Source organism: Caretta caretta, chromosome 1 (assembly GCF_965140235.1).
Source record: "Caretta caretta isolate rCarCar2 chromosome 1, rCarCar1.hap1, whole genome shotgun sequence".
Taxonomy (NCBI): Eukaryota; Metazoa; Chordata; order Testudines; family Cheloniidae; genus Caretta; species Caretta caretta.
Genome location: NC_134206.1, coordinates 341,958,092 through 341,985,586, shown reverse-complemented (window position 1 = coordinate 341,985,586; position 27,495 = coordinate 341,958,092). Strand labels below are relative to the sequence as shown.

The window sequence follows — 27,495 nt, the reverse complement described above, 5'->3', positions numbered from 1 at the left end:
TGTTTAGAGATTGAGAACTCTGGGAAAATCGAGGTATACAATACAGTGATTCATGTAGGAGACTGGGAGTTCTGTCTCTTGTTGTGCTAATCAGATCCTAGGGGACAAATTTTCAGAAGTGCTGTCTAATTTTGGGTCCCTCAGTTATGGATGTCACAGTTTCAGGTTAACTGCAGCTGTATGCCACACACACACACACGGAGTTCTCAGTCAGGTCTCAGGTCTTCAGCCAACACTTGTCTCTGGGCTGGGACACTTGTCCCACTCTCTTCTGACTGGGGAGGTTTAAGAATGCTCAGCCGCCTGCCTTATACTGTTATATCCCCAGCAAGTCAGTCTGTCTAAAAGCCAGCACCTACCTGTGCTTTGCTTTCTCTCTCTGAGAGCTATGAACAGTGTATTGCCAGCAGTTAGTTACAAGTTACCACACAGCTCTTTCTAAGCAAAGATGTTTATTCTTAGGGTAAAAGCATTACAGAGAAAACACCATAAAAACAATAAATAGATTTAAGCACATGCTAAACACACTAGGAGTCACTCATCAGCTTTATAGGGCCCTAGTAAGCCAAAGTCTTTCCAACTCTTCTGCAAGGGTGATGCTGCCTCCCTCACCTCACTCACTCCCCCCCACACCACACCACCCCCTTCCCCTTGGACAGAAGTTCCTGCCCAGTTGCTGAATGTGAAAGAAGGCCCTGTGTCAGTTTAAACCCAAAAGCCCATTCTTTGTCTTTTCGTCTCTGGAACTCCCAGTTTGAAACAAGCCTCCCATCGGGTGGTATCTCTCCAGAGATGTTTACAACCCAAGTGATTCATCTTAATCATCCCACTGTTTTTGGCTCCTGGAGGACTTCCTGCCTGGAGTTGCATACAGTCCCTGGCCCACAGGAATACATACACTTAATACAATATCATCCCCAAAGATATCAGATGGGATTATAATATCTGTCACATTGGGGCACACAGTTTAAGACACCTTAAGGTGTCCTAGGCCACCAAAAGCAGTCCCCTGATTTGGAAAATTTGGCTTTTACTATGAAGACATATATATCTTTGGAAGGAGTGGGGGTACTATATAAGTAGATAAAGAGAAAGGACATGTCCTGAGTGAGAAAAACTGATGTGTAGTTGAATTAGGGGCTGCTGTACTAGCTGAAATTCTATGGTGTCTCATGCACAGATGCACCCAAGTGGGTACAGTTTTGCAACCCATGAACACACTGGATTTATCTAAATAAGCAGTCCCCTTGACCTCCGTGTGTCTGCTTGTATAATTACTATTCATTATCAGTGAAGGTTGCAGAAGTGGAGCCTGAATTTGGCATTGTATGGTGTGTGGTGTTTGTTGGTATTTAAATGAGCCCACCGCTGCACAAGTAATCAGTGCTGAGATGATCATAATGCTATAAAGCCAATAGCCATCCATATATGGCTTAGAATGTTCATTATTATTATTTCTACTGATGTAATGCTTTAGGGCTCCATTGTAGAAACAAACAATGCAAGGCCAGTTCCTGCCCCAGAGAGTTCAAAATTAGAGCTATGTGGAGGAAGAAACTTTTCATTAGGAATATATAAAAATGGAATATTTCAACATTTGGAACTTTTTCTTTTTTTTTTTTAATGAAATTCTGGGTAAATTGACCCAATTTTATAAAGAGTTTCAATTTTTGACAGAACCACATGTTCCAGTGGAATATGGTTTCATCAAAGATTCTCTGAACAGCTCTGTTCAGAATCTAGTAGTTAGACAGATAGTATTTTTAATATCAAGATATTTTCTTCACAGCACAATAATATAACTTTAACTTTAGAAATATTTGTTTCTCAAAAGGACTTCTACACTTCCAAATAGCTGTCAAACTTGAAGTACTTAAGTTCATTTTACTCAAGGATTTGTTTATTAAACTCTGTAAACAGAATGTTGGACTCTAGTAAATCATCTTCACATCAGAACTGAAGATTTCTGTTCACGTTTATAGTATTTCACATGTATTAAACCATTAGGGTATCGTTGGCAGTTGAGAAGATTTTAAAAAAATATCTCTGCCTTTCAAAATTTCAAACAGACAATTAAAATGATCACAAATGGCTATCACGTGATGCTCATTAGAGCAGACTTTGAGTGCTGTTTAACCAAAACAAGGAAACAAAGGAGGACTTATTGTGGCTTTCTGAGTGAGAACAATAACCAGTGTCTCAGTCTCTCTCAAATGGAATGCAAGATACCTAGACATTCAAAAAACCCTTTTATGCTCACGATAGACAGTAGTCATGGGTCACTGGTTCTGAGGTCATTGGCATAGCCTTACAACTTTCAAAAAGAAAGCCTCCATTAGCCTATGGTTCTGTTATTGCAGCAGAAACAAGCTCACTGCTGGTTTGTTAACTTGTTCTGATTCTGCTGTACTCTTGTTTCATTGACGAACATAAGGCTGACATCCAGAGACACTCTTCTTGGGCAGTCATGTGTATCGGGCCTGGTATGTTCACTGTCAGCTTGATAGGCCCACTAAATGACTGTGCACTGATCCGGAAGCAGCTATTTCTCATACTGTGCAACTTGTTGGGGCTTTTATGCATACCATATATAGTGTATGACAGCTACTTTTGTGCGTGTGCAGTTATACATTATATACACATTTGAATTCCCTTGCAGAATCATCTGCCTGTATTTCCTTTTAAAATAAACTTTTGTTCTCCTTCTTATGCTCTTTGGAGTTGAAACAATTTTCCACATGCTCTTACTGCACTGACCATCCATTTTGTAAGAAATATTTCATTAACCATTCGGCGGGGAGGGGGTGGGAAGGGAGAGGAGAATAAGCCACAAGGCATTCAGCTACTCTTTCCTAGGCTGGAGTTAATGTGCAAACCCTCTTTTCTGTAGCATCCTCAACAACAGAGAGCATTTGCACATTTAATTTAAATATGTTTTTAAACCACCTAGATGTACATATGCCTAATATGAGTGACTGCATGATTATTTTTTCCATAACCAGTGCCCTCCTTCATCACTCCCACTTTCTACTGTAAGTTATACACTCACTAGTCTGTCAAATCTGTCATTTACGGCCCAATCCTGTGAACACTTATGTACATGCATAATTTTATTGCCATGAGTAGTCCCATCTAACTCCATGGAACTAGTCACATCAGTAAAAGTTACCCACATGAATGTTTAAATATTTGGGTTCTTAGCCCCAATTCAGTGAAGATTTAAGCAGGAGCTTAACTTCATTCAGTGTGAGTAGTCCCATTGACTTCACATACACACAACTTCAGTGCAATAACTCCTAGTACAGAAAGTAAGCATGTGTGTAAGTCTTTGCTGGATTGTGGCCTAAGACTATAAACTGCTCAGAGAATTAACATATTTTCCATCAGTTGCACGCATACAAAACACAAAATGACTGCTTTGGAAGGAGTACTGTGGAAAGCAATCTGGGGGTTATAGTGGACCACAAGCTAAATATGAGTCAACAGTGTAACACTGTTGCGAAAAAATCAAATATAATTCTGGGATGTATTAGCAAGAGTGTTGTAAGCAAGACACAAGAAGTAATTCTTCCGCTGTACTCCATGCTGATTAGGCCTCAACTGGTGTATTGTGTCCAGTTCTGAGTGCCACATTTCAGGAAAGATGTGGACAAATGGAGAAAGTCCAAAGAAGAGCAACAAAAATGATTAAAGGTCTAGAAAACCTGACCTGTGAGGGAAGATTGAAAAAAATGGTTTTGTATAGTCTGGAGAAGAGAAGACTGAGTGGGGACATAATAGAAATTTTCAAGTACATAAACAGTTCTTACAAAGAGGAGGCAGAAAAATTGTTCTCCTTAACCTCTGAGGATACGACAAGAAGCAATGGGCTTAAATGGCAGCAATGGAGGTTTAGGCTGGATATCAGGAAAAACTTCTTAACTGTCAGGGTGGTTAAGCACTGGAATAAATTGCTTAAGGAGCCTGTGGAATCTCCATCATTGGGGATTTTTAAGAGCAGGTTGGACAAACACCTGTCAGGGATGGTCTAGATCAGTGGTTCCCACACTTGTTCTGCCGCTTGTGCAGGGAAAGCCCCTGGCAGGCCAGGCTGTTTGTTTACCTGCCGTGTCCGCAGGTTCGGCCGATCGCGGCTCCCAGTGGCCGCGGTTCGCTGCTCCAGGCCAATGGGAGCTGCTGGAAGCAGCGCGGGCCGAGGGATGTACTGGCCGCCGCTTCCAGCAGCTTCCATTGGCCTGAAGCAGTGAACTGTGGCCACTGGGAGCCAGGATCAGCCGAACCTACGGACGCGGCAGGTAAACAAACCGGCCCGGCCCGCCAGGGGCTTTCCCTGCACAAGCGGTGGAACAAGTTTGGGAACCACTGGTCTAGATAATACTTAGTCCAGCCATGAGTCCAGGGGACTGGACTAGATGATCTCTCAAGGTCCCTTCCAGTCCTACAATTCTATGATTCTATGTTTTCTCTCTATCACACCTAACAAACTTGTGGGTGTCATAAATTAATAATTAAAGCTGAAGTTATGTTTTCCTGGATGATGCTCATAAATAAGAACATAAGAACGGCCATACTGGGTCAGACCAAAGATACATCTAGCCCAGTATCCTGTGTTCTGACAACAGGCAACACCAGGTGCCCCAACGGGAATGAACAGAACAGGCAATCACCAAGTGATCCATCCCCCCGCTGCCCACTCCCAGCCTCTGTAAAATAAAGGCTATGGACACCATCCCTGCCCATCTTGGCTAGTAGCCACTGATGGGCCTATCCTCCATAAACTTATCTAGTTCTTTTTTGAACCCTGTTGTAAACCCTTGGCTTTCACAACATCCAGTGGCAAGGAGTTCCAAAGGCTGACTGTGCATTGTGTGAAGAAATACTTCCTTTTGTTTGTTTTAAACCTGCTGCCTATTAATTTCATTCGGTGACCTCCAGTTCCTGTGTTATGAACTTGCTATAAATGTATACTTGAGCATCACTTCCTCAACACATAAAAAGCGTAGTCCACATTCAAGCACCACAACTGTGCCACAGAAATTGGCTTCTCTCTCTTGTGTACAGGTAGTTGTTGCTACTAAAAAGTTATTATTTGCCAATGGGAACTACACACTAACCACTGTTATTTCCTATTGTCGGTATAGAGGATAACTGTGGTAGCTCAGGTTACAAAAATTAAATACACAGAATGGGTAGGATTGACTTAATTAAGTAGAGGAAGATCCATTCTGCTAATGGCAAGAGATGAGAAGGGATGTTTTTATGTTTATTTTTGAACAGCCTGTCTGGTTTCAGAAGCTGGTTCCAATGCTCCCAGACTGCATCAGACCACTTGTGATTTCTGCTGAATCCAGCTTATCATCACAATATTGATTCAGTCATATTTTTATGATACAGGATTGATGTGGATATTGGAAACTGCTGAAGTGTGTTCAAGATTGTTATGTTCCTCAGTGTTTTTATAATCTGTAGTTCAAACCAGCATTTTTATATTATAGTACATTAAAAAACTCTCCCAGTCTTTTAAAGAGAGAACAGTGATTAAATGTTTCTGTGTTTATTCACAGACAAAAACTACTTTGTTTAACTGAAACTGAAAGTTTCTACAGAAATAGCATAAATATTAGGGACTGCTAACATTTAAACAGATAAGAAAATTTAGAAATGATATGATAATGTATATACAGATTGGGATATCAATACCCTTCTTACATTATTTAATCATTCTAAATGTGTGAAAATTTTCATTAGACATTCTTATAACGACCTTAACTCTGACTCCCAGAATTATTCTATTTTTAGCTATAAAAGACACTTAAAAGACTTAAACCATTTCTTAACTATATCTACATTAAGTGTAACTAAAATTGCCTTACAGAATACTATGTAAATGATACCCTTCAAGGTCTATTGCACATACACCTCTAATACATTTTAATTATCAGATTATGTAGGAATTACTCAAAGAACACTGCTCTGTATCTCATATTTATATATAATCAAGACATATCTTCTTTCATTGCAGTTTCTACTATACCTAAAATAAAACACTATCTGCATCATGAATCATCCTTCCACAGCTAACTTTCTACACTTTATCATAGTTATTAGAAAAATTACTAAGCAACCACACAAAACAAAACAACAAACAAACAAAAACAAGAGGTCAGAGTTAAGATTGTCAGTAGAATAGCTGGTATGAATTCCCTGTATGTCTAGATTTTGGTTAGAAAATGAACAATATGAATAGTTAGGGATATTGAAATTTGATGTCCCTTGACATAGGAACTGCGGTTCTGGATCAGACCAGTGGTTTCTAGTCCAAGATTATGTCTGACAGTGGCCAGTAAGAGCTGCTTCAGAGGCTGGTTCAAGAAACCCCGCAGCAGGCGGTAATGGAATAAATTCCACCCGGGAATGTTTCTTCCTAGCCCTTCCACCCCATTAATTAGAGGTTGGCTTATGTCCTGAAGCATGAGGGTTTATATCCTTTCCAGTCTTGGGGTTCCTTTTGGGTGGGAGGTTAGAGTTTGTTGTCGTTCTAGATGTTCTTGTTTATATAAATGTCTATTCCAAATACTTCACTGCATTTACTGTAATGGTGAGGCATATGGCCTACTATCTACAGCACTGGAGCGGGACTTTGGAGACCCAGGTTCTATTCCCAGCTCTGCTACCAGCCTGCTGAGGGAACGCAGGTGAGTCACTTCACCTTGCGGTTTCTCCATCTGAAAGAACAATATTGATCTCCTCTGTAAAGCACTTCGGGATCTACAGATGAAGAACTAGCTTTTATTAACATGTGGGGTTTAAAATTAAGCTATGATTAAGAGCTTTTGTCTAGGTTTTTTTTCAATGAAGCAGCATGTATTAAGGACATAAAATAGTCTCATTACAAGGATTAAATCGAGCCCTGCGAATTCTGGACATAAAATGTTATGTAGAAGGGTCCACTTCTCCTTTGGCTCCAGGATCACATTCCTTTCCCCAGACAATATTAAATGTGAAGAGTGTCTTGTCAACATTCTCTCGCAGGTGGGCTAGTCCATGTGATGCTTTTAAGCTGCAGGATGGTGTGATGGTATGTGGAAGCCCATCAGCTTCAATATTTCAGCTCATGACATTTTTTTTTCAGATATTTGGCGCATAGGTATTTATCCACTGATGCCTTTCATTGTACATGCTTAAAAGTATATTTGCACAATTATTTTCAGCACATAAAGCCTAATCTAAAAACCCACAGAAGCCAATGGGAATCTTTCCATTGACTTTAGTGGGCTTTGGAACAGGCCCACAGACCACAATTCAGGAAAACACTTAAGCATATGCTTAATTTCATCCCTATCCAGGAAAGCACATAAGCACATGCTCAAGTTTAAGCAGAAGTTGACTCCCATTGACTTTAAAGGCACTTAAGCATGTGGTTAACGTCAAGCATATGCTTAAGTGATGTCCTGTATATGGGTGCTTTGCTGAATCAGGGGCATAAAGACTTATATGAATAACTGCTGTGCTCTGAAGCATCTGTGGATTCATTGTGGTGGTCACTGGACTAAATGGAACAAGGTTCTGATCCAGTATGGCATTTCCTATGTTCCTTTGGTATTGTGTAAGAATTTAAATTCCAGTCCTGCAAGACTTTCTCATATGACCAGTCTTTTCTCACACAAGGACATACTATTAGATCCCATGGGACTATTCTGTCATAGACTCATAGACTTTAAGACCAGAAAGGACCATTGTGCTCATCTAACCTGACCTCCTGCATGCCGCAGGCCATGGAACCTCACTTTCCCACTCCTGTAATAGACCCCTAATCTCCTGCTGAGTTACTGAAGTCCTCAAATCATGATTTAAAGCCATCAAGTTACAGAGAATCCACCATTTACTCTAATTCAAACCAGCAAGTGACCCGTGCCCCATGCTGCAGAGGAAGGCGAAAATCCTCCAGGATCTCTGCCAATCTGACCAGGAGGAAAATTCCTTCTTGACCCCAAATATCATGATCAGGTAGACCCTGAGCTTGTTGGTGAGACCCATCAACCATACACTACTGTGGGAATCATCCTTTTGTTCTGTGTTTGTACAGCACCTAGCCTAATGGGGTCTTTGGTCCATGACTGGGACTTCTAGATGTTATCAAAATACAAATAACAATATCATATATAAGGCTACAGAACATAAGCTCTTCATGTAGAGGACACAGTAGAGTTCTGAGAGCAGAATGTAATTTTTCATCTCAGAGCCACATTGCAAGACTTTTAAAAAAATCTATAGTTTTATTAAAATCTAATTCAGTTTTTGAAAATCTTGTGACCCAAACCTTCAGACCCTTACTGGAGCCAGCATTTACTCAAGTAACCTATTGACTTCAATGGGGCTACATGCATGAGCAAGAATTACTCAGGGTGGTAGAGTCAGGCTCTTGGTCCCTACTCTTTTACTATGTGGATTTAAATTTCTGGCAGATGTTCTTTTTTTGCTTAGAGATTAAAAAATTATGGAGCAGATTCTCAGCGGGTGTGAATTCCAGTGGGGCTATGTTAAGACTCTGGGCCTTGACACCACGGTGATTGTAGAATCGTTTGGAGAGGCAGTGGTTTTTGTAATGCATATAACTTTAATGGTATTTATAACTAAGTGGATATCCCCCCAAAAATCTAATAAACTAGTGTTTATGAAAGGGACAATCTGGGAAATTCACTTCTGCCTCTTTCCTCCCCATCTTAATTAAAGGAATCTTACCCTGTCTCTGAAGGTCCCAGATAGAATATAGTTTGTGCTTGTCTGCAGGCTATTTTACCAGAGTCTAGAAAAAAAAAGTTGTAACCCTTTTATGAATTCTTTTAAAAAATGATTAAAAATTGTGTGATCAATAGCAAAATGGATCTTTTCTGAGTCTCCTGTCTCTTCTGCCTTAAGACAAAACAACCTTAACAAGCAAAAAAAATTGAGAGAGAGAGAAAAAGACGCATATACCTAAGGGCTAAATTCTCCTTTCAGTTACACCATGAAAAGCTGGTATAAGTGAGTAGAGAATCGGGCTGGAAGTTAGTGAGTGTTTCCCCTTCGAAGAAAATCAAAGAGAATTTTAACTGTATATATCTTCCCTTACCCTCACAGCTTAGATGTTTTTCTCTACTTCTTTTTTTCTATTGTTTAAATTTTCTGAATCTTCAATCAATTGCAGAGAGGCCTCTCAGACATAAGATAAATCTGTGTCAGAGAAAGCTGACCGAGTAAAAAAAAGTTTGAAACCTGCCTCCAGGTATAGAATTTTAATTTAGAGAAAGGAGCATTTTGGCAATTAACTTGTTCTAAACAAAAATTCCCAGACCACTCCAGTGTAGAAATATTTGTAGGAGAGGAGTCTGGAGGCTTCCCATAGAACAAGGAATAGTTTTGATCCCGAACTGCATAGATGGTAAGGCATTTGGGAAGCATTGCTCTGATCCAGTATAGCAATTCCTATGTTTTATTGATTTGATACTTTGGTGATTTCTTCACAATGATATCCTGCTTACAGAGAGACTTTCCATAGATACTGTACTAAAACACACCATCCTCACGAGCACTAGCTCCAGAATCTCCTTTGCCCCTACAGCACAAATTCCAAGGGGGATTTCCAAGCACAGAGAGGTACCTTAGAAGCTTCTCACAGGTTTGCCACAGAGTTTAGGAATGTTGCACATTCTCCCAGACTTGACCATGGAGAATGTTCTCTATGCAATCTGCGGCAGAAGGTAATAATTCCCTTATCTTTTCTCTTTTGTACAGATGTGGATGGGAAAGGAAAGGCAAGAGTTAACCCCATTTATAGTGGCAACTTCATAGTGCCTCTGTCATGTAGATATTTTTCATTTCATCCAAACAAAAAATACCCACCAACTATTTGCTCAAGGTGAGTAGAATTTTTGTGGTTCCAGCAAAGCAACTGAAAGTGTGGTTTAGCTGATGAACGTTTCCTATTTATTTGTATTACAGAAGCAAACAGATGCCTCAGTGGGGACCAAGCCCCATTGTTCTGAATGTAAGGACCCTTTTCTAGGTTGTCACCATTGAACCCAGGACCTGCAGAGCTAATAGCAAATGCCTAGCCATCTTGAGCTAAAGGATTAATTCCCCTAAGTGAGAACTGCAGCAGATTCATATCTCCTGTAAATGAAGCACAGAGTGGGGACATATACTTATTTATATTGTAGGTTGTTGGCCTATAATAAACTAATTGTTGCAATGCTGTAGTGGACTACTCACTGCGTGTGTCTGTTGACAACCTCTACAGGGTAGGATTGGAGCTGCGCAAGCATGGAACATGAGCTTTATCATGCTAACATCTAAAAGGAGACTTTCATCCTCGCTGCTGCTGCTGGCATGAACTTATGAGTGACCTTGGTATGAAGCATAGTGACAACAGTGAAGTCCAAACTGACCATGAATTAGTTGCAATATTTTATTAAAGCGACCACTCACGTAAATAAGTACCATTCCGTTATCCCTTTATGAGTCATGTCAAGGAGATGGTCCTCAGCCTGTTAAACTCAAAATGCATCCAAGGTATGAAAGCATCCCGCAGAGCCACACTTCTAGTTATGCATTTTAAGCACTTACCATTCTAGTCTTCTTCTGAAAGTGTCATCATTTTTAGTATTGAACTGGTGCTGGGTAGTGGCTGTGACACTGGATTGTGACCCTGGATTAAGCTTCAAAACAGCTGGGTGGTTCAGCAAGAGACTTTGAGGCATGTCTGTTAATTTTTCTGTACCTCGATTCCCCACCTATGAAATGCGGATTGTAATACCACTTTCCTCGTACCCTTTGTCTAACTGGGAGTTTTACTACTGATTGCAATGGGAGCAGAATCAGGCTGACACTGAACACTTTTGAAAATCCACCCTCAGATTGTAAGATCTTTAGGAAAGATGCTGACTCTTATTGTGTGTATGTACTGACACAATTGTGTTTGGTGTTGGCTTGGATCCTAAAGGGATTGTAATACAAATAAGGTGGGATTCTCTACTTCATTCAGTGTTGGCCTAGCTTTCCGCCTATTGAAGTCTATAGTAAAACTAGAGTTAGGCCAATACTGAGCACTTTTGAAAAGCCCATCCATAATAAAATAAGCAGCTATGAGACATAAACAGAAAAAAATTCTTATCTCCTTACTTGTAACTAGATACAGCGTCCCTTGTAAATGGCCCAGTTCTGCTCCAATAACTCCTGTCCCTTTCAGTAACCCAGACTGAGTTCTGAGTTTATAATGTTATCTGAAATCAGGTGAGTTTCTCATAGTCCCAGGCTTCCAAATTTGACGCTACTCTGATAATTGATCACACAGCTGTATTCTTCTGTTAGAATTTTTGAAAAGATAATTTATTTGAACTTGGGTTTTTTTTTAAAAAAAAACCTTCATTGTTCAGAAATTACTGAGTACAGGTGCAAGAATAATAGATGACATCAAACAAACACAAATTCACTCTTAATAAACTGCAAGGATAAAGAATGTCGGGCACAAATCCAAAAGACAGCTGACAGCACAATAGACAAGGTGATTATGTGTCAAACTGATGTGCGTTATTGCTCTTGGTGGGTTACTTAAATGGGTACCTGAAGGTTAAATAAGAATTGTTCAAGGAAGAAAAGACAGAGAGAGAGAGAAAGGAGGGAAGTGGATATATAGACATACAAAGGTGATGTAACTATGCCTTGATAGGTAACACTGTTGGTCTAATAGAACCTCGAACATTAGGATATAAATCAGACTCAAATTAATGGGTATTAGGAAGAAGCTTTCCCCTGTAGACAGACAATTCCATAACTGCCGTTTCTTGCACCTTTCTCTGAAGCAGCTGGTGCTGTCCACTGTCGGAGATGGGATACTAGATTACCTAGCCAGGATGTACTGCTCTGATCCAGTATGGCAATTCCAGTGATCGGTGATATGGTACCTTGCTGACATCTCCACAATGATATCCTGCTTACACAGGGTCTTTCCATTGATTCTGTAGTAAAAAAAAAATTATTTAATTGTTGCTTGCAATACACTAGCTCCTTACTTCAATATTATTAGCACATAACTGGCCTGATTTTTGGAGGTGATCTCAGCAGGACATGTGGCTGCTCAGCATCTTTGAATAACAGGATAAGACTTCTTACCAAAACAGCAAGTGGCATAATGGGAGTATGATAAGAAAAGAGGAGGTGGAAAGAAAAGTCATAGTAAACTAATAGAGGAGATGGAAAAAATTATACATTCAATTGGCTATTCCACAAGAGTTATTTTGAGCATAGTACCCTGAAAAAGTTCATTGGTCAGAATCTTCCAAATTTCAAGTGTCTGATGCAATTCTTCACTAAAATTTTGATATTCCAAGGGGGAAAAATAAGGTAAATTGTATCAATAAATTTCAGGCTTTTCAGCCCACTAATTTGACAGAATCTGAAATCAATAAATGTTGATGAACTTTTGAAATAGAAAAAAACCCTCATGAACCAGGTAGTAACAATAATAATAAAAAAAACCTTTAAATTCTACCCTTTTTTGTTGACCAGCTCTAATTCAGTTGTTCTTTAATCCCAGGGGCAAGAGTCCTACTTAATCTAAGATGAACAACAGGTTAACTCCATTTCAGCTTTCCCATTTTATTGCCTGGGGGATCACAGAAGAATCTGTAGAATCATTGTCAAAAGGCTGGGGTTGCATGTCAATCTGAGGATGTTTCTCTATTTACTTTCTGATTATATCAGTTAATTTACTTTCCTGTTAGGAACATAAAACATGGAGGAAAAGTCCCTATTGACTGTGACGGTCCTTTTTTCCTTCTGGGTCTTTTCTTTGGCTTACATCTACTGGGCTTGATTCACCACTGAATTACTCCAGTTTTATCTCTCCATTGACTTTAGCAGACCTACAGTACAGTATAGCTGAAGTACCAAAGTAGTGAATTAATTTGCCCACAGTTTTAAATTCTTTTATAAATGTTGATGACATCACAGCTAGTCTTATCATCTCACTGTACAATTATATTGGTCTCTCTCTTAATATTGGACAATTGATTTTGGATTATTATATGTAGCCATGTAAAATTCCCAACATATTCTTTTGGGGGGGAAAGAATCCTTATTTTGACAGTACCAACTACATTTTGTCCTTTTCCTACGACAGAAATTTTTAGGGACATCTAAGTTTTTTACCAGCCATTAGTCTATCAGATCATGGTTTTACTATCTGCGGCTAATATAAACTTAGCATTACTTGTTGGATTTTTCTTTTCTGAAATTCATTTCACAAGCTGTCATGGGAAGATGAAAAATGTGCCCTAAATATTCAGAATCAGTACAGATTGCAACCTTTATAGTGGCCAGCATAGCAGCAGCCCTACAAATTATCTGGATTAAGGGCTCAATTTGTATGTTAAAGGAAAATATGGAGTATGTATTTGCTGAAATATCCTTTGGCTTATCAGAGGGATGGTTATGAGGTGACTTGATCATAGTCTAGAAATACCTAATCAGGGTGATGACTTCTGATAGTAGAAACTTCTTTAATCAAGTGGACACATGTATAACAACCATTAGAACAGATTACAAAGATGTGGTGTATTCTCCATCACTTGAAATATTTACATCAAGATGGATGTCTGTCCAAAAGATATGCTGTAGTTCAGCCACAAGGTTTTTGGGCTTGATGCAGGAATTACTGTATGAAATTTTATGGCCCATGTTATGAAGGAAGTCAGACTTGATCACAATAGTAACTTCTAGTTTTAAAATCTATGATTAACGCTTTCACCTTACAGAGAACACAATGACAAGAATAAGATTTTGGTAAATGTTGACCTGATCTCTAGGGACAAAGCTGGATTGTAGCCAGAGTTGTGTATGTTTTCCTCTATATGAATATAATTGTAGCAATTGGATAATCTTTGAGTTAAGATACTCCATCTGGGCCAAATATTTAATGATTGTAAATAGGATCGGCTCCACTGAAATCAACAGAGCTATACTGGTCTACACCAGCTGAGGATCTGATCGTAGGTAGTCTGCTACTGGAGACTGCCATCCTTGATTTTCTGGCTGCAGAAAAGCTATGGCCTAATTGCAGATATTGGACAATTATTATCTTTTACCTTTACCCCATTAATAGTGTAGCTTCATCGGTGATACACAGCTAAACCCGTGAAAACAGAATGATTTTCAATGTATGATTTTTTTTTTACATATTTCTTTTGCTTATGAGTGATCACTATTTTTGGCACTTGGTTGTGCTAGAAGCTCTATATTATCAAGTATCCTATTTCTAAAAAAAATTATTTTTTCTTTAAGGATAAGCAGAGCTTGCTTTTTTTTCACTCCATCTTTTCTCTCTGTATTCCATTGAGAATTAGGTCAGATTAATACTGCAGTTGGTATAACTTGGGTCTAGATTTTGGCTTGAACTCATGTCTCATGTATTCAGAGGACCTTTTCAGGGCCATCCCTGGGGAGCAAACCACTGCAGATCTGACAACAGAAGCAGCACCAGAGATGGACCCTGGCAAGTTTCTGCCACCATGTTTGTTTTTATTGATATATGTGTGGGAGGGATTTCCAGTTTATGGTCCATTGAGTTATTAATATTAACATCCTGATGTGAGGGAAGCCATAGACAAAGTATGCACTCGCCAGAGATGGACCCTGGCAAGTTTCTGCCACCATGTTTGTTTTTATTGATATATGTGTGGGAGGGATTTCTAGTTTATGGTCCTACTGAGTTATTAATATTAACATCCTGATGTGAGGGAAGCCATAGACAAAGTATGCACTCGCCACTAAACCCAACCAGGTCTGATCACCCTTCTCCGCACTTCTGAGGTGGGTAGTGACATTGTTGGCACCAGCCATGTGCAGTGCCTGTGCTCCCCAACCATGTAATTATAAACAGTCCAGGCTCAGGGGTTCAAGTAGTGGTAGACAGAATCTGTTTGTTCCCTCGGACTTACCCACTTTTTTCTGAGGAAGTGAACACTCAGCTGTTGTGGTTGCTATCTTTGTGTAGATTTTGCTTCTCTGGGAGTTTCCTGTACCCCAAGGATGCCTGGGATATTTTCTCTCTTTGGCTCAGGGATGTCTCCTCATGACAAAGCTTTGAGAAGCTTTTCCCTGGCAGTGCTAGAGCAATCAATTACAACACAGAGTGATTTAAGAAAGGCACCTATTGATCCTTCAATTTGTGAAAGTGTATTTCAGGGTACAAAACACTAACTCAATCAAGTCAATATTCCCCTTCACTGCAGAGTTTGTCTTTAAGATTATGCATCTGGTCGAAAGATTGGAGTTCAGTTTCCAGACATGTCCCTTACATATTTTGCCTTAGTTAAGGATGCAAATATAGAAAATGGTTGCTAACTAACTGTGATGTGTGAACCAACTTATTAAGATCAGGCATAGCTGGAAGCATTACCAAAAGCTGAAATTGCTTTGAACTACAAAGTCATCTTAAAGAGCTTTAATGAAGAGACTAGTTACAAATGTTACTTTGATACGTTTTCACGATCTACATCCTTAGCTGGTGTAAATCTCCACTGAAGTCAATGAAGCTTTGCCACTTTACACCAATTTAGGTTCTGGCCCATGATTATTTTACCTATAGCAACGAAGCACCCATAAAACACGAGCGTATAAAGTTCTGTGTGTAAATGTGAATTGATATCAGGCTGGTGTTATTGAATGCAATATTTATGAGAAATCTAAACAAATACTGAACTCTTAGAAAATCATAATCTCACTGAAAAAAGTTATTTTAGATATTTTCAAGGACTGCTTAAAGTAAGCTGCGACTTTCATACCACAGTGATGGGCATTGTTATAGAATTTAGACAGATATATAGTATTTAGCTTAAAAATACGGTCTAACTGAAGAGAAGGAAATGAGAAGATAAGATTTTATTTCCAGTAAATTACCCTACTTTACCTAGAAGAATTAACAAGAGCAATCTAATCACTCTTTCTATTTTATTCCTTCCTACTCTACGATTTAAAAATTCTCTGGATTTTTTTTTCTTCCCCACAAGGAAAGTTTAATGAGGCATATTTGCTTGTTTCCATGGTATTTCAAAGAAGGATTACTAGCTGAAGGCAAGGAAATATATAGAATAAAGCATGGAACAAATGTCTTTTCTTTAATAACAGATACAAAACTTAGTTTCCAAATTAATTGCCTAGAAGTATGATCACTAGCAATAAGTGAAACGATGTCAGTCACTTTGATTTTGATTTAAGAGCTGATGCTTCACAGAAAAAAAATGTTATACAGTGATTGTCTGGTCATAATGAGATCCTGTATGTCACTACCAGTCCATAAAAATCCTTTTGAAATGGAAATAATGCTGCATTGAGAGTTTAGTTGCAAACAGAGCCCAGTTTGCATTATCCTTGTAGCACCATGTTATAATAACTACTGTCATTATCATCCATATTTGTGTCTATGTGTAACACCAGATTTGCAAAAGCACTAGAACCCCTTTGTACATGCCTGGTGGGCACATGCCCAAACCCTAATCTGAATTCACATCTATATGTAACATTTGCATGCAAATAAGTCAAATGTGTGAAAAAATAAACATGGAGTGAAATCTTGGTACCCCTTAAAGTCAATAGCAAAATTCTCATTGATTGCAATGGGTACAGGATTCCACCTGTGTAATTTTTGAAATATCTCACATGATATATAAGGCTTATTATGGGAAAACTATTACACTACATTATTACAATTAATTACTTAATTTTATAGTCACCAAAAGTATAGTAGGAGCTATAGAATTCAATCCTGTTGCCATTGATGTCAATGCTAAAGCTTTTATTGGTTTCAATGGTCTAGGTTCAGATACTTGCCGTATAATTCAGTGAGATATGGCCAAATCAAGAAGAACTGATGATCTAGTTTTCTGATGTAAGCAGGGTCTGCATGAGCTTCCCCCTGACATCTAGTGATGAGCTGTGGAAGAGGATTTCAGGAGCTGATCTTACTTGCATAAGCACACCCACCCTGCCTAGGTGCTCACATGATGGGATTACTTGCCCAAACGATCACTTTTGGCTGGTGTTGGATCCCCAGTCTCCTTGTTGTTGGGCTAGGAATAGTAAAGTGTTGTTAACCTTGTTGTGTGAATCAAGGGCAGCAGAACTGTGCTTGGCATACCCTGATTGAGGGACTCATCTTCAATTCAACTGCACTCACTAGGCAGGGGTCATGGGTTCCAAAGCCCAGCGAGTTGAGAGAGTCCAGCGGAGGGCAACAAAAATTATTAGGGGACTGGAGCACATGATTTATGAGGAGAGGCTGAGGGAACTGGGATTGTTTAGTCTGCAGAAGAGAAGAATGAGGTGGGATTTGATAGCTGCTTTCAACTACCTGAAAGAGGGTTCCATAGAGGATGAATCTAGACTGTTCTCAGTGGTACCAGATGACAGAACAAGGAGTAATGGTCTCAATTTGCAGTGCGGGAGGTTTAGGTTGGATATTAGGAAAAACTTTTTCACTAGGAGAGTGGTGAATCACTGGAATGCGTTACCTAGGGAGGTAGTGGAATCTCCTTCCTTTGAGGTTTTCAAGGTCAGGCTTAACCAAGCCACGGCTGGGATGATTTAGTTGGGGATTGGCCTGCTTTGAGCAGGGGGTTGGACTAGATGACCTCCTGAGGTCCCTTCCAACCCTGATGTTCTATGATTCTATGATGGAGACAAGCATTTGTACCTGGTGGGGTGGGTGGGCCCTGCCTAAGGGCCCCAGACACTATTTGATTCTTTCTCTCTCCACTGTGTATTAACAGAGCTGATTAAGACTCAATTGAGAGTCTTGTTATACACCTTATAGATGAAATCACTGATAAGTAGGTCTAAGCATTAGACCTGCTTTGGGACAGCATCTCTGATGCTGCCCAGTGTGCACTATCAGTGAGGCTCCCCCATTGACAGCTGAAATCACTGAGAACTTTGCTAAGTGGTGCAACCTGAAGACATCCCAGTGGAGAGAAGTGGTCAGCAGGGTGGTCGGTGGAGAGGAGCAGCTAGCAAGTGCCTGGACAGTGGAGCGAGAAAGGTGCTTTCTTACCCCCCCTCCACCCAGGGTGGGAGGTGAACTCTGCAGATACACCTCTGAACTCAGGGCCTACACTTACCAAGGACAACAACTGAATGGGCTGCGGAGAAGGCAAAAGGAGGGGCAAAATAAAATAACTTTTGGTTGCTGGACTGAAGAATCTGAGGCAAAAGGACACTGCCCAATGTACTCTGGGATGGCGCTTTTGCTCATGGTTTTATGTTTATGAATCCTGTTTGTGGTGTTTTCCCAAATTAACATCAGGTGACTTCCTTCCTTTTATTAAAAGTGTCTTTTCTACACTCAGACTCTGTGCTTTCAGGTGGGAAAGTATTGCCTCTGAGAGGCATCCAGGAGGTGGTATGCAATTGTCCCAGGTTACTGGGTGGGGGCTCGAGCCAGTTTTGTGTTGTATTGTTGAAGAGGAACCCCTAGATATTGAACCCAGCCCTTATTGCTGCCAATTCAAATAGGCTGAAGGGTTACACTAATATAATTAGTGGGGGGGGGGGGAGAATAGAAAAAACATGGACTCAACCAGAAGATTACACAGCTACTTCAAACAGGCCTGTTTGCAGTGGAGTCCCTCAGGGATCAGTTCTTGGCCTTATGCTGTTTAACACCTTTATCAATGACCTTGAAGAAAACATAAAATCATCACTGGTCAAGTTTGCAGATGCCACAAAAATTGGGGGAGTGATAAATAATGAAAATAACAGGTCACTGATACAGAGTATTCTGGATCACTTGGTAAGCTGGGTGCAAGCAAACAATGTGTGTTTTAATATGGTTTAATATGGTTAAATGTAAATGTATACACCTAGAAACAAAGAACACAGCCCCTACCTACAGGATGGGGGACTCTATCCTGGGAAGCAGTGACTCTGAAAAAGATTTGGGGGTCGTGTTGGATAATCAGCTGAATATGAGCTCCCAGTGAGATGCTGTGGCAGAAACAGCTAATGTGATCCTGCAATGCATAAACAGGGGACTATCAAGTCGAAGTAGAGAGGTTATTTTACTTCTGTACTTGACACTGGTGTGACTGCTGCTGGAATACTTGGTGCAGTTCTGGTGTTCACAATTCAAGAAGGATGTTGATAAATTGGAGAGGGTTCAGAGAAGAGCCATGAGAATGATTAAAGGTCTAGAAAATATGCCTTATAATGATAGATTGAGCTCTTTGATTCTATTTATCTTAACAAAGAGAAGGTTAAAGGGTGATTTAATTATAAGTGTAAGTATCAACATGGGGAACAAATATTTAATAATGGGCTCTTCAATCTAGCAGAGAGAGGTATAATACAGTCCAATGGCTGGAAGTTGAAGCTGGACAAATTCAGACTGGAAAGAAGGTGTACATGAAGTGAGCTGTAGCTCATGAAAGCTTATGCTCAAATAAATTTGTTAGTCTCTAAGGTGCCACAAGTCCTCCTTTTCTTTTTGCGGATACAGACTAACACGGCTACTACTCTGAAACCATTTTTAACTGTGAGAGTAATTAACCCTAAACTAAAGAAAACAATTTAACAAGGGTCGCAGTGGATTCTCCATCACAGACAATTTTGGGGAAGTTCTATGGTTTCTGCTATAGAGGAGGTCAGACTAGATGATCACAATGTTCCCTTCTGGCCTTAGAATCTATGAATCTGTAAACATGTGCTCATCTTGATTCGGTACGAAGTGCTGTTAAAAAGAATAACTATCGACTCTGTTCTTGTGAGCATCGTGAAAGCAGTGTATGTTAAAGAGGCTTGAAAAAAGAGTACCCGGGGCTACAATATTTTGGTCCATGTACTTTAATATAAAACAAGAAAAATCCCCTATTCAATCAAGTGTTTCTTCATTACAACCCATGAGACAAAATTGCCTTTAAGTTTAAAGCCCCAGTCTACTGTATATAGGTATTAGTAAACCCTTTAGATTGCCTCTCTGTGCTGCTTCACAGATGCTTTCTCCCTGTATTTTCTTTATTTTAGGTGATCACAACAAGTTTTTTTGACTCCATCTGTACTGACCAACTAGGTCAAGTGCCAAATGATTTTAGGTCATGTGGTCCTGAATCAGATGAGAGGATTTACTGGCAACTGAAGGATTAGAAAAAGCTAGAGGAAATCAAAAGTGTCAGTAGAGAGCATTTTGTTTTACAAAGTATTGTTACTTTTAGAATTAGGAAATGGAAAATAGAGACAGGTTATGTTTAGATGAAGTACATGCATGTTTGTTATTCATATTAAAGAAACACCTAAAGGTCCCAGTTGTGATTGGGGCCCCATTGTGCTAGGTGCTGTTCAAAGACATAGTAAGAGACACTCCCTGTCCCGAAAGTAACAAGTAGATAGTTCAGAAAATTATCTCCATTTTACAGCTGGGAGACTGAGGCCCAGAAATATTAAGTGACATACCCAAAGTATAGAGAAAGTGGCAAAGCCAGGAATTAAAACCAAGTCTCCTAAATTCCTGTCCAATGCCTTTATCTCTAGATTACATTTCCTCTTCATTACACTTTGCAAATATTTGTATCTTGCACTTTTTTATTCACCTGTGTGTGTGCACATCTATTTTATAAAACACGTTTTACTCTCTCTACATTATAAATTCAAGAATTTAGCTTAAAATTCCTGTAGCATAATTTCTGTTCTTCATTCTTCAACATGAACATTTAAAATAAACCTCCTTCGTTAGACCAGAATTCAGCTATCTGTGCATAAACTAACCTAATCCAAATCATTTATTGCACACAACTTATGCACAGATTTTCTAAATAATATTTCCTGCAAAAGTTCCTCCTTACTGCAAAAAAAAAAAAAGAGATAGAAAGGTTTGTTCAACCAAAGCGTTAAAATATTATCCTGTACCTCCAGCATGCAACTTCTCGGCATGGGTTGAGCTGTACTTCGAAAACTATTGTCATCCAGGAGACAACCTGTAGTTTTAAATGACTAGGCTGTCAGTTCTTTAGCTCTCTGCATTTGCTTTTTCTGCTTTAGTGAATAGTAACAATTACACAGCAAACAGCATGTTATTTCCAACTGTGTTTTTTTGACAGAAATCTTTGTTACAAATATTGCAAACTTCCATTAGTTTGCAAGATTAATTTTTATGCAGATTTTAAAGAGTAGGAGGGCTTTCTCTAAAGCCCTACAGCATGCTTGGATTTTGTACTAGGACTGAGCTCTCTTTGATAAAAGACTTTTTAATTTAAAAAAGACAAATGGTGGTTTTCCATGTTACACATTTGGGAATTCTTTTACAAAAACTCCTCGATTCCTGTCGAGATTTGCCTGCCAAGAACAGTTTATTTTATATTCAGAAGGAGGTGGGGGTTGACATCAGGAGTGAAGTGCAAAGTAATTTTATCTGAAGACATTTACAAATTGCAATTCACATTTTTGTCACTGAAACGAGTGTGTAAATATGGAAATATTGAAATGGTCTGAAAATAAAATGGCAGAATATTGTGTAATTCATCCATGAGCATGAGGTCTATGCATCACTTAAGGCCTCAATTTCTGAGTGAATGGCCCCATGCGCAACAATGAAGTCTACCCTAATGGAAAATGGGCACGCCTACATGATTAATGTCCCATTATTCTTTGGTTCTCATCGTTCATTTCAGAGGGTGATTTATGGATTTTAAGGGATTGTTGTGCCCATCTATTCTCTTATCCTGAGTAGCACAGGTGGTAGAATTCCTCCCAGTTATTCCTGCACCGAACACAATACTCCGTTGCTGAGCTACAGCACATCTTTTCAAAAGACATTAAGTCTCAATTTAAAAGCTCCAAGTGATGGAGAAGCCACCACATCCCATTGTAATCTGTTCCAGTGGTTAGTTACCTTCCTTATTAATAAACATGTGCATCTTTATTTTTAGTTTGAAATTGCCTGATTTCATCTTCCAGCCACTGGCACTTGTTAGGTCTTTGTCTGCTACCTTAAAGAGCCCTCTAGCCCTCTTCACCTTGCATAGGTTTATAGGATGTGTTTTTTGTGTGTGGACTTTATGGATTAAAACCAATACCTTGAATTCGACCCAGAAACCTGTCAGTCGCCAGTGTAACTCTCAAAGCACTTGTGTATCATAACACAGCTGCACACAGTGCTAGTTTGTTTCCCGATGGCCGTGGCATATAGAGCCCGGGAACTAACTGGAAGCAGGTTCATCTGTGAAGGAACAGGCATGGCCAGTATAAAGCCAAGTAGTTTACAACAGATGGTGGCTGCTGGAAAAGGTTGCAGGAAGGCAGGCAGCAGTCACTCCCTGGGAAAAGGGAGCTGGTACACCCAGAGTGCGAAGGGGAACCAGGTATGGCAGGAAGCAGTCCAGGGAAGGAGCAAGGAGGGCTAAGAGAGGAAAGCCCAGAACTTCTGATCAGAGCTCCCTGGACCAGAACCCGGAATACAGGGTAGGCCTGGGTTCCCCTAGCAGCCACTGAGGTAGTGGCACCAAGGCAGTGGAAGGGAAGACTGCCTAGAACTGTTAGGGAGAAGGGACTTTGCTCACCAGCAAAGGGGCAACACTGAGTGACCCAACTGGAGGGCTGAGTCATGAAGAGGATGCTGCAGTTTCCGGGACAACAGAGGAGCTGCGGACCTGTGAGAGAGACAGAGCAATGGTGTGCAAAGCACAGACAGGGGCATCGACCTCAAGAGCTAATCCTCAGAGTGACCAGGAGGAGGCGCCAGACCAGCAGTGAGTGTTGCACCCCGTCACAGACCATTGCTGCCTCTTGGGCTTACAGAAGTGACTTACAATCTGATAAGGCTCCTGTGATGTGGACTTGCAAGAAGCAGGCATACTTACTTAGTTATGGGTGCTTTTCTCCTGCCTTTGGCTATCTCACCTGGTAAGTTGGTAAGATTTGAGGACAAAAGTGGGCCTTGGCCTCCGTTTGGACTTCTAGGTTATATTTCAGCACAAATAATAAACAATCATTCCAGTGTTCCCGGGGAGAGTCCCTGGGGGGATGGGGATGAGGAAAGTACCAGGGAGAGCTACATCTGACCACACTGGAATTGTACGTCAGGAGATAACTCAGGGAAAGAGGCATCTGGCAAGGAAAGTCAAGGCTCAGAGGACAAGATGTCCTTACTTAACTGGGAGAAGCTGATTCATTACACTTAAGATTTCTCTGTCCCATTTTAAGTTCAGCATTGAACTTGGAATCAAGCCATTGTGTCCTTTCAAAGGACCAATGGGGACACTATTAACATCAGCCCATCCTCTACCGGTGTGCACCTAAAGGTCTTCTGAAGAACTACTAACCAGATTCTCAGCTGGTGTAAATCAGCAAAACTCAATTGACTTCAATGTGCTATGCCAATCTGCACCACCTGAGGATCCATCCCTATGGTCCACAGAGTTGCTGCCCACATTCATTCCCTTCCGGATAGATACATTCAATGCCAATTTATTAGAGCTGATGAAATAAGTGTGGGGGATGGTGAGGACTGCAAATTTTTCCTAACTTTTTTACTCAAAATTTTGTCAAATTTGAAACATTTCCATCTCCTCTGCAGTTGGCCAAAAACAGGGAATGTATTTTGTCAAATTCCTTTCACAATAATTTTTCAAATTTTGAAACATCATTGAAATTTGAAAAAAATAAAAAAAATGGCCAGCATTACAAAATGTGCAGAAGTTCTATGTCATGGCAAACTTTTCATCTCAAATTCAGCATTGTCGATCACTAATACCTCTCTCCGGGGTGGACCAAGGATGGACAATGCAGCCATTAGAAATCAAAAACTTCTAATTGTGACACAAATATCTAACTCAGAGATCATGCCATAATGACTCCAATGGCATCCTGACATTGTCCCCTATCCCACCATTGTTGACCTCATTTTAAGATCAATCCTAAAAGGTGGTTAGGACTATGGACCTGATCCAGCAAATCACATAAGCACATGTTTAACTTTAAGCAAGTGTGTAGTCTCATTGACTTCAGTGGGATTATGCAGATGCTTAAAGTGATGGTATGCTCAAGTGATATGCTGGATCAGGTCCAGCTTCAACACCTTGCCCTTATAGCAATGGGGTTCCTGAGCACATCCTGAGCACATCATCCTCGAAAGAGTGCAGTGGTGATTTTGGTAATTTAGTGTATGTCTCTGGGTTTAGACAGTTGGGTTCCCTTTCTCTTCCCCCATCCTCTCTCCCATTACCTATCACTGTGAGACCATAAACAGATAAGGTATTAAAAAAACCACAAGTAAGTTTAATCAATTACCCATACCAAGTTTCTCATGAATTCTTGCTTGTCCAGCTACCAATACAGAGTTGAGAATTCTTCCACATCAGAAGTATTACGTTTAAATATTTTCATTAATGATTTAATATTAAATAAGGAATTAAAGATAAAATCAGGGAATAAGTCTATTTGTAACTAACGGGAGGAATCCATTGTGTCTCGCTAGTTGATATGACACTCCCTCTCTCATCCTGTATGGGTGTTTTTGGTTGTCCCTTGTGGTTTCACATTTGTTACTGCATTCCATTATTTGTGAGTTTTGTTCCCAGAACCACAGTTCCTTAAATGTTCATGTACAAAAGTATTGGAGCAGCCCAATTGCACTTCTAAAATTTCAGTGATATAAGCAACTAATGAATACCTACTCCCAACTTTTTCATGGGGTTGCCCATTTTGACTTCTGTGGCTGTGTGATCTTTGCAGAAGATTCTGTCACACCCCTGTGAACTGTTGTGGCAATCTGTTGAATAGGCCTGGCATGCTTATAACCCTTTAATCAGAAGCACCACCGGAGGAGAGCCAGCAGCTGCTGGATCAAATACTGGAAGTAACTTTGGTGCTGATGCTGGTCCTGGATCAGGTTTGGCTGCTGGAGCAGCTACAGCACATCCTGAGTCCATATTTGGAGGATCTGTTTGGGGTCAGCCCAGTAGAGCAGCCGACAGCAGAAACTGCACCAGCACTGGAGCCTGGTATGTTTTGGCTGCTGTGGTTTTTTGTTATTAATAGCAAGAATGGGAGGGATTTCCGAGTTATGTCAAATTTATTTTTTTGCAAGCAGTGGGTTGTAGTGTGCCTCTGATGCGGGCAGAAACCATGCCATTTCCTTAGCACCCCCCCCCCCCCCGCCCCTTCCCTCCCCACAGCACTATATGGGATTCAAAATGGATGCCAAGAAATGGGGCAGTGGTAAGGAGTTAGCATGAAATTTTTACTAGATACATGCATATTGTTAGAAAAATAGATTGGATATCAGGCTTATGAAACTTACATTCCCTTTCCTGCAAGTACAGCTCAGTCATAAACCAGACAGGCTGGTCCAACCTCCTGGTGTAGCTGAAATGTTCCAGGTGGCCTGTAACAGAGGATGTATTTAGTTCCAGGGCTGTCTATATTATGATTCCAAATAGTAGCAGAGGCTGTTCGTCGTCCTCGGCTGCCAGTTGCGTCTGTGTAGGAATGCAGGATGCTTGTAAGGAAGCTGTAATTAGTCGCTCTCTCCTAAATCATTATCTTGATTTATGCCACAATTTTTTCACCCGTTTCACTGGGTGGTGATGCATGCAAACTTCTAACAGAGTAGGAACTCCAGACAGTCAGTCAAAAGCTGAGACAGGGCCACCTCTGTAGATCACGAGCCCTTCCATTTGTAGATATTGCTCAGTAATCAAATGCAGAAAAATCTCCAGTTGATGGAGGGCTCTCCCACTCTGGCCTGGAATAGAAGTTCATGCTTCTACTCAGACACTACCAAAACAACATCATCCAGAGATTGCCCTGCCTGAAAAGATTATAAAATTATAGCTAGTAACAGAGTCCTTCATAGGACTTCCCCTCCCTGGGGAAAAGTTGTGGGGATTTATTAATGATTGTAATGGATTCTTGGTACGTGCATCTCACCATGATGTGTATTGGCTTGAAGTGTAGGTTGCAGAAGCTTCTGAAAAAGGGTGCTGATCTTTGTATGAATAAAATAAAACCAAATGATAAAAAGAATCATCCTTTGACCTTAAAGTGACACAGGCCCTGAAAAATGATAGCATTTTTTTTCTTGGTCAGACAATAATGTGTTCTTTCATTTTTCTAAGGCAGGCCTTTCCACCTCTGCTGGGCAGAGACAAGGAACCAGGAGCCTGGGAGAGTGGACTTTCAAGCAACATACAAGAAGGAAGAGAGAGAGGGATGAAACCATGCTAGACAAATTGCCCAGAGCCAGTGAATAGCTTGGTTATCAGAGGGAGAAAGAAGACAGGGGGCTAGAAAAAGAGAGAGTGAATGCCCTATGAAAGGAGAGATTGGCAGCACAGACCCTGGAGCATGACCAGAGGTTGACGGAAGAAGACAGAGTGCAGCGGAAGGAGCTTTTGAAGAGGTTGCTCCCTCTGATGGTCACCAGGCTGCAGCTCCCACCTCCAGCCCCAGCTTCACATGCACACCTAAACCCAGCTCCAGCTCTGTGTACTGAGTCCCCTCGATACTACTATGTCCTGCCGACTATGCAGCCTTTGGACTATTCTGGGGTTAGTTTGATCATGATTCAAGCAATGAACACTACATAGAACAATCAGATGTACCCGGGTCATTCCTCCAGTCCATTCAGCCATGGCCCATGCATGCTAAACAAATCAGAAAGCCCAAGGAGGACCAGGGGGACAGAGTTCCAGAAAGAGTGAAGCTGCTATAGTGGAAATGTATATAGTTTGACTATTTTTGCACTTTTGTTGGTTTGATTTCTGAATAGACACAGTTTTTGTTTACTGTTTTTTATGGCTTAATGACAGCTGGGTAACCGATCAGATTTTTACAATATTTACATGCATGCTGAAAATAAAGTGTTCAATGTGCAAACAAGGTTTCACAAGCAGGTTTTATGACATATATAAAATGGAACTTCATCACAGTAATCCATAGAATGTGGGTTGAGGTTCATGAGCAGTTTTTTTTATAAAATGCATAACAAAATGTCTTTAAAAATAATCTTTCCAGGGTACTCAGGCCCCAGAAACTGTGGGATGAGTATGGCACAATTTAATCATGGGCTAATTTGCTTTGTCATTTACACTCATCCATGTCACCATGCAAACCCATTATGTGGACATACAAAATATCCCTGATTTCTGTTGCACATGTGGACCCTGCCCCAGTAATGATAGGTGCTCTTGCTGGTTGCATGTACTGATCCAGCAATCCAGCAGTGCCTTGAGTCCATTCCTGGCAAAATGGCTCACCTTTGGCATTGCAGATATTGTGCAGTGCACAGCAGGCCACAGTAATGTGGACTGCACTGATGGCATTGGCATCCCAACAGTTCTGAAGGCCGAGCCATCAGGATCTCAATCTGCCAAACACACATTCCAAAACCATCCTACAGCTGCTGAGTGTGTAGTTGAAGCTTCTTTTGCCAGGCCCTCCAAGATCAGGATACAGTTTCATCATTCCTGGCAG

General features: G+C 40.4%; 1 long non-coding RNA gene across 2 annotated transcripts in view; it reads left to right on the top strand.

The window, feature by feature from the left end:
* The window catches only part of LOC142070658 (uncharacterized), a 162,177-nt gene extending 135,311 nt beyond the window's left edge, over window positions 1-26,866 (top strand). Inside the window, exons 3-5 of one of the 2 annotated variants that reach the window (XR_012666602.1) lie at window positions 9,775-9,898; window positions 9,982-10,551; window positions 26,139-26,866. This is a non-coding gene — a long non-coding RNA (uncharacterized LOC142070658). The remainder of the gene's footprint in view (window positions 1-9,774; window positions 9,899-9,981; window positions 10,552-26,138) is intronic. The other variant, XR_012666603.1, reaches the window with a different exon arrangement.
* The last annotated feature ends 629 nt before the right edge of the window (window positions 26,867-27,495 follow it).